The sequence below is a fragment of the Jaculus jaculus genome, unplaced genomic scaffold (assembly GCF_020740685.1).
Source record: "Jaculus jaculus isolate mJacJac1 unplaced genomic scaffold, mJacJac1.mat.Y.cur mat_scaffold_37_1_1805170_arrow_ctg1, whole genome shotgun sequence".
Taxonomy (NCBI): domain Eukaryota; kingdom Metazoa; phylum Chordata; class Mammalia; order Rodentia; family Dipodidae; genus Jaculus; species Jaculus jaculus.
Window position 1 is genome coordinate 1,737,519 of NW_025423493.1, and position 8,266 is coordinate 1,745,784.

Genomic DNA, 8,266 nt, shown 5'->3' on the forward strand with positions numbered 1-8,266 from the left:
CAGATGTCAAGGTTAGGTGTTTATCTCAGGGCCTATTTGACCTATTCTTTGAAAAGGGGCTCTCACTGAACCTGGAGGTCATGAATTAAGCTATATGGTCTGGCCAGTGAGCACCAGGGATCCTCCTGTCTTCACCTCCCTCTCACTGGGATGACAAGGGTACACCACCCTGCCTGGCTTTTTACATGGGTACTGGGGCTTTGAACTCACATTCTCATGCTGGCATAGCAAGTGTTTTCCTCATTGAGCCATCTCTCCAACTCCAATATGCCACTCACTTTTTTTTGTTTGTTTTTCTGAAGTAGGGTCTCACTCTAGCCCAGGCTGACCTAGAATTCACTCTGCAGTCTTAGGCTGACCTCGAGCTCACAGCCATGATCCTCCTACCTCTGCTTCCCCAATGTTGGGTATGGTGGTTTCAGTCAGGTGTCCCTCATAAACTTAGGTGTTCTGAATGTGAGGTTCCCAGTTGATGGAGATTTGGGAATTAAGCCTCTTTCACTGCCATCATGGAACTTTCCCTCAAGCCTGTAAGCCAGTAAACCACTTTTTCCCACAGGATGCTTTTGGTTGGGTGATTTCTACCAGCAATGCGAACCTGACTGCAAGGGATTCAAGGCATGAGCAACACCATGTCCCACTGGCCAGTTACTTTTACTACCATATGTTGGATAAGTTTTTGGCTCTTCCATAGCCTGACCTCCACTTGGGGTCCCCTTTTCTTGGCCAACCTTCCCAGGTGAGAGAGATATTTCCACATACCTCTCCCAGTTAACTGGGGTGGAACAAGAGATCATCCCAGCAGTGCACACAAGCTACTATTGCAAACACCAGGTATCCTGTCACTTGAACATCACCTCCAAGACTGTGAACCTGCAGATGCCACAAAGATCCCTGCAAGTATATGTGATCTCTCTTACAAATTTATAATCAGGTGAGAAGACTTGACCACCCTGAGGAAATATTTCAGATCCAGAGACATCTTAGTGCATGTTCTGATAAAATAAACCCTCACATATAAAGAAAATGAACAGGGGCAGAAAGATGGCTCAGAAGCTAAGGTGCTTGTCTATACACCCAAAGGCTCCATGTTCAAGGTCCCAGGACCCACAGAAAGCCAAGTACACAAGGTGGACCCAAGTGAAGCCAGGTGCACAAGGTGGTGCATGCTTTGGGATATTGTTTGCAGCAGCTAGAGGCATTGGGGTGCTCTCTCTCTCTCTCTCACTCTCCCCTCTCTGCTTGCATATAAATAAAAAATCTTTTTAAAAATTATCTGGAGGACTAGAGTGATGGCTTAGTGGTTAAGGTGCTTGCCTATGAAGCCTAAGGAGCCACATTCAACTCTTCAGATCCCACGTAAGGCAGACACACAAAGGTGAGGCAAATGCAAGGTCACATATGCCTACTAAATGGTGCAAGAGTCTACTGTTTGATTTCACTGGCTGAGGCCCTGGCATGCCAATTCTCTCTATGTCTCTCACCTTTTAAAGTAAAAAACAAAACAACATAAGAAGACACAGTTAATCTCAAATACATTTGGAATTCAGCAAATTGATACACGAAGAGAGCTTCCAGATGTAATTTATTTATTTATTTATTTTTTTGAGGTAGGGTCTTATTTTAGGCCAGGCTGACCTGGAATTCACTATGTACTCTCAGGATGGCCACAAACTCATGGTCCATGATCCTCTTACCTCTGTCTCTTGAGTGCTGTGATTAAAGGTGAGCTGTGCTACCATCTCCAGCTCAGGTGTAAAATGTAATTAACTCACTACAACATGTGACTGGTATTTACATTCCAAATATTTATGCAGGCCATTGGTAACCCTCCAGCATCTGAACCTGTACCCAACTTGTCCCCTTTGTCCCCATGCAAAGGCAAAATATAACAAGAATTTAAATGTTGCAAATGTTGCTGTACTTTTCCTAATGGAAGGAAAAAATCCCATGATGGGCCAGATTTGTTTCTCCCCCAAGGTTTCTCTGGTTGAACCAGTAATCAACATTAGGTATCTCAATCCAAAGACAGTTTCAAGAGGGGGAAACTTTAAAAGAAAAGATTTTTATTTATTTATATATTGAAGAGAGGAAGTGAGATAGAGAATGAGTGTACCAGGGTCTCTAAACATTGCAAGCGAACTCCAGGTGCATATCTGGCTTGTCTGGGTCTTGGGAATTTTAACCTGGGTCTTAAGGCTTCACAGGTGAGTGTCTTAACTGTTTCAGCCTTGTTGGGGGGAGGGAACTTTTACAATGTGATCAGTAGGAGATAACATGCCATCAAGAAGGAATCCTGGTAGATTTATAAGCATGAAGAGGGATGATAACACACAAGTGCTTTATTGTCTCACACCATGTGACTCATGGAAGTCAGGTGATTCTGAGGAACCTAACCACAGGAAAGTCACGAGCAGGTAGACTTCCAGCAACATGGTTACAATGCCCATGTAAAGTACCCATGTAAAGCCCGATGCAAATGAAAACCAACCTCCCCTTCTAAAGCAAATTCAAATCATATATTAGAAGAAAACATAATTCAGGTAATTATTATGTTTAATGCTTTTGAATAAATTATTTGGAGAATTTTTGGTTTCTGTTTAAAGTATTTATCATCAGTATAATTTGCATTGAACTTGATTTTTATTTTAAAAAAAGGACAGGACTAACATTTACATTTAAGAAAGGCCTGTCATTTACATTTTCTTTCGACTTTTAATCTGAATGAGGTCCCTTTAATTTCCAATCTTGCCTTTTGCTTTTCTTTCTTTTTTTAACAAATATATTTTTCCTGCCAGGTGTGGTGGCACACACCTTTAATCCCAGCACTTGGCAAGCAGAGATAGGAGGATCACCATGAGTTCAGGGCCAACCTGAGACTACATATTGAATTCCAGGTCAGCTTGAGCTAGAGTGAGACCCTACCTCAGAAAAACAATATATATTTTTCCTTATTTACTTATTTGAGAGAGAGGGAGATAGGATGGGCATGCCAGGACATCCAGCCACTGCAAACAAACTCCAGACACTGGTGCCACCTTGTGCATTTGGTTTATGTGGGTACTACTTAATTGAACTTTGGTCCTTGTGGTGGTTTGATTCGGGTGTCCCCCATAAACTTAGGTGTTGTGAATGCTAGCTCCCCAGCTGATGGAGATCTGGGAATTAATGCCTCCTGCAGGGAGCGTATTGCTGGGGGCGGGCTAATGGGCTTTATAGCCAGTTTCCCCATGCCTGTGTTTGGCACACTCTGCTGTTGCTGTGGTCCACCTTAAGTTGGCCAGGGGGTGATGTCCACCCTCTACTCATGTCATCATTTTCCCCTGCCATCGTGGAGCTTCCCCCTCAAGCCTGTAAGCCAGAATAAACCTCTTTTTCCCAGAAGCTGCTCTTTGTTTGGTGATTTCTACCACCAATGCAAACTGGACTGCAACAGTAAAGTGGTACCAAGGAGTAGGATTGCTGCTAGACACCTGACTATGTGGCTTCGGCCTTTTGGAGCTGATTTTCAAGAGAAATGTGGGAGGATTTGAAACCTTGGCCTAAGAGATGCCTTGCAGTGCTGTAAATACAGCTTGGTGGACTATTCTGGTCTGAGCTGCAAGACCTGAATGCAGTAAGAACTATGGACTGTAAGGTTTGGCTTATGAGGGTGAGAAAGAGCTTTGCTTGGACTGGGCTAGCAGTCTGTGTGAGAAGTTTGCTCTTGTGCCCATGTCCTGAGAAGTTGTGCAGGGTTGCTTTGCGTACAAATGAACTGGTGTGAGCAGAGGAATATGGCACAGAAAGAAAAATCTTTGGGTGAACTTCTGTCCGCTCAGCTGCAACTGAGAGATTAAAATCTTTGAGACTGGCCTAGCTGACCTGCGCTGGGGCAACAAGAAGAATGTAGACTCTTTTGAAGGGGCCTGGATGCTGAAGGAGTGTCCTGTTCTTCAAAGTCTGCTTTATTCCCCCCTAGATTAACAAATTGGCACCCTACCTGGTATCATGGAGTATAAGAAATGCTGGAAAGAGGGTCATTGAGTTTGTACACGGTCTTGTGTTTTGGAAATGGCCATGGGCAGTGTGAAGCGGGTTTGCTGGTTGCCTGCATAGAGACCCCATGGGGCCATGAGGATGAACCATGGCTTGCAGTGGAGACCCAGTGGAGATCCCGGGACCATGAGATGGCTGCTGAGGAGCTGCCAGCCCCAATGAAGTTTCCCAGGACTGTGAGTAGCCTAGCAGGAGGGGCGGAATTGGAATGCCACAGACATGTTGCTGGTTAGAATTATCGGACTTGAAGATTTGTCACTGGCTAGAGTTGCTGGACTTGAAGCTACAGAGTTTGATGTTTGCCCTGGTTGTTTTAAATCTTGTATTGGTTGAATGTTTCTTTGCTACGTCCAGTGCCATCTATTGCAGTGTGAGTATTTATTCTGTGCCATTATGGGTTTTTTGAGATTATTTTTTTGGTATTATGGCTCAGTTAAAAGATCTTGAACTATGGGGATGTATGAACATCATTGGGATTGATAAAAAACTATGGGGACTTTTAATGTCAGACTGAATGCATTGTATTTTACATCATGTATGGATATCAGTTTACGGGGGCCAGGGGTGGAATGTGGTGGTTTGATCAGGTGTCCCCCATAAACTTAGGTGTTGTGAATGCTAGATCCCCAGCTGATGGAGATCTGGGAATTAATGCCTCCTGCAGGGAGCATATTGCTGGGGGTGGGCTAATGGGCTTTATAACCAATTTCCCCATGCCTATGTTTGGCACACCCTCCTGTTGCTGTGGTCCATCTTATGTTGGCCAGGGGGTGATGTCCACCCTCTGCTCATGTCATCGTTTTCCCTGCCATCGTGGAGCTTCCCCTCATGCCTGTAAGCTAAAATAAACCTTTTTTTTTTCCCAGAAGCTGCTCTTCGTTTGTTGATTTCTACCAGCAATGCGAACCGGACTGCAACAGTCCTCAAGCGTTCAGGAGAGAGATGGAATGGAAGTGGCTGGAAGGGAGAAAGGAAGGGATGAAAGAAAGGATGAAGGAAAGGAAGGAGGGAGGAGAAAAGAAATCTCACAATGCAATATCATTCCAAATGTCAGAATACTGATCTACTCAGAAAAAATAATAACAAATAAACATGAGCCTTTCTCACAGTGATCACTCAAGGCAAATAAATTTCAAAGGCTGTTCTAAAGAGAATATTCACATAGACTCTATGAAAACATGGCCTCATTGCCTATTTTATGAAAGAAAATTAATAATAATTCTATAAAGAATGGCTTGCATGAAATCTTTTTTTTTGGTTTTTCGAGGTAGGGTCTCACTCTGGTCCATGCTGACCTGGAATTAACTCTGTAGTCTCAGGGTGGCCTCGAACTCATGGTGATCCTCCCACCTCTGCCTCCCGAGTGCTGGGATTAAAGGCATGCACCACCACACCCGGCTTTTGCATGGAATCTTAAAGACCAAACAACCACTATTTAAAGAGCCACAAATAATAGTTCCCCTTCTTAGATACAACTCTACAAAGCCACAGTCATATCTGACATAACAAAAATGCGGGTTGGAGAGATGGCTCAGCAACTAAAGTGCTTGCCCACAAAGCCTAACAATGCAGGTTCATGTAAAGTCAGGTACACAAGGTGGTGCATGTGTCTACAGTTTGTTTGCATTGGCTGGAGGCCCTGACATGCCCATTCTGTTCTCTCTTTCTCTGCTACCAAATAAGTAAAATAAACAAACAAATAATAAATAAATCCAATTTAAAAAGACAAATGAAAACTCATTTTCTCAAAATATAATCCTTAACCAGTATCTCTGCATGTTGTATGCATGTGTTTGATTTGTTGGTTTAATTCAGTTATTTTATTCTTTTATTGAAAATATTTCATATATGTATGTAATATTTATCGCAAGTCTTACTACATAGCCCAGGTTGGCCTGTAAGATATGGAGAATCTCCTGCCTCAGTCTTCTAAATACAGAGACCACAGCTGTGTACCACCACATCCAGCCTAAATAGTACCTTTGAAATTTAATTTAATTTTTATTTATTTATGAGAGAGAGAAAGAAGCAGAGAGAGAAAGAGAATGTGGGCACCAGGCCCTCCAGCCACTGCAAAAAGACTCGAGACACATGCACCATCTTGGGCATATGGATTTAAGTGGGAATTGGGAATCGATCCTGGGTTGTTTGGCTTTGTAACCAAGCACCTTAATAACTAAACCATCTCTCAAGCCCTAAGTGGTATCTTATGTAACTATTTATTAACATATTAATTTTAGGGCTGGAGTGATGGCTTAGCTTTTAGGGCACTTGCCTGGGAAGCCCAAAGACCCATGTTCAACTCTTATAATCCCATGCAAGCCAGACACAAAAGGTGACTCAAATGTGCAAGTTTGTACATGTGCACACCTAAAATTATAAGCTTGAATAAAACTCCTGCATGTATTGGGGGGCCATCCATTCAAACTATCATAGCATTGAACCACAAATTTATCTCAGTCTCCAATCCAAATTCAACAACAGAAATGTCCAAATATTATACTTTATATCATTATTTATATTATATATTTTAGATTTTTATTATATATTTACATAATATATAATATACAATTATTCACCATTAATTTTATTGTCAGCATACACTTAGGTATCAATACCACAAGCCAAGGATAATGTTCTACTTATTAGGATATTCTTTAGAGAAAAAAAAGATCAGGTTTGTGCTACGCTGTAGACAAGCTATGTGCTGCACAAGACCTTCTGAAGGTTTAATCTGCTGAAAATCACTAAGGGAAATGTTTTGTCTCTCTGCACACAAGAATTCTCACATGAGAATTGGGGAGATGGCTTGGTGGTTAAAGGTAGTTGCTTGCAAAGCCTAAGGACCCCAGTTTGATTCCCCAGGACCCACCAAAAGCCAGATGCACAAGGTGGTACATGTGTCTGGAGTTCATTTGCAGTGGCTGGAGGCCATTGTGCACCCATTCTTTCTATCTGTCTGTCTGTCTGTCTCTCTCACACACAAATAAATAAACAAAATATTAAAGCTGTAGAAAGATAGGGGGGAAAAAGACAAGCATAGTGGTGCACTCCTTTAATCCCAGCATTTGGGAGGCAGACATAGGAGGACTGCTCTGTGTTTGAGGCCAGCCTGACATGACATAGTGAATTCCAAGTCAGCCTGGGCTAGAGTGAGATATTACCTTAAAAAATGAAAAAAGTAAAAATAGAAAAAATAAAGTTCTTAACTATGGGGCATCTACGGGACCTTTAGTCTAGATTAATTTATCAGAGTGGAAATCTCTATTGTGGACTTATAAGAGGGACAGGCAGACCCAGACCCAGACATTCAGTACAACAGGAAGCTTCTTCAATATATTTTTGTCAGTATACTTCCTTTGCTTTTCCTGTTTCTAAGTCAACTTTGAACTCTTGTCAGTGAGAACACCATCACCATACATCATGCTCCGCCATCCTCTTCCCAGTAAGATGAGTTAAACCTTTCTTCTTTCTGTCGCATCTGCCTGTGGTACTGTGTGATAGCACTAAGAAGATAGACTTCTCCAAGCCTGATGACCACATGCTCTCAGATAATTAGAGATACAGAGGGCTGGAGAGATGCTCAGGCATTGGGGCACTTGCCTGCAAAGCCTAACAACCCAAGTTGGATTCCCCAGGACCCATGTAAGCATGGATGCACAAGGTAGTGCATGCATATAGATTCATATGTGGCAGCTAGAGGCTCAGGGCACACACACTTTCTCTCTCTCTTCAATCTCTGTCTGCTCACAAATAAGTAAATAACTTTTTTTAAAATCAGCTAGAGAGGATCAAATCATGAGTCTTCCCAAGCATTGAACTTCTATTCAGTATCTGCTTATCAAGAATGCAACGGTATTGGCTGGACAGATGGCTTAGTGGCTAGGGATCTTGACTACAAAGCCAGGTTCAATTCCCCAGAACCCACATAAAGCCAGATGTACAAAGTGGCTTATGTATCTGGAGTTTGTTTGCAGTGGCTGGAGACCCTGCTGCACCCATTCTCTTCCCCTCTTAAATAAATAATTAAAATATTTTTTTTAAATAGAAAGAGAAAAGAATGCAAGGGCAGGAAGAAAAGTTGGCATGGGCAGTACTGCAGAAGGTGAGGATGCTGTCTAGAGAATGTGTGTGGAAATTGGACACACCTGAGTTCTAGGAGATACACCACCGAAGACCGCACTCCTGGTTCACACAAGCCACAACCATCGTGGCTCAGTCTCCTGCA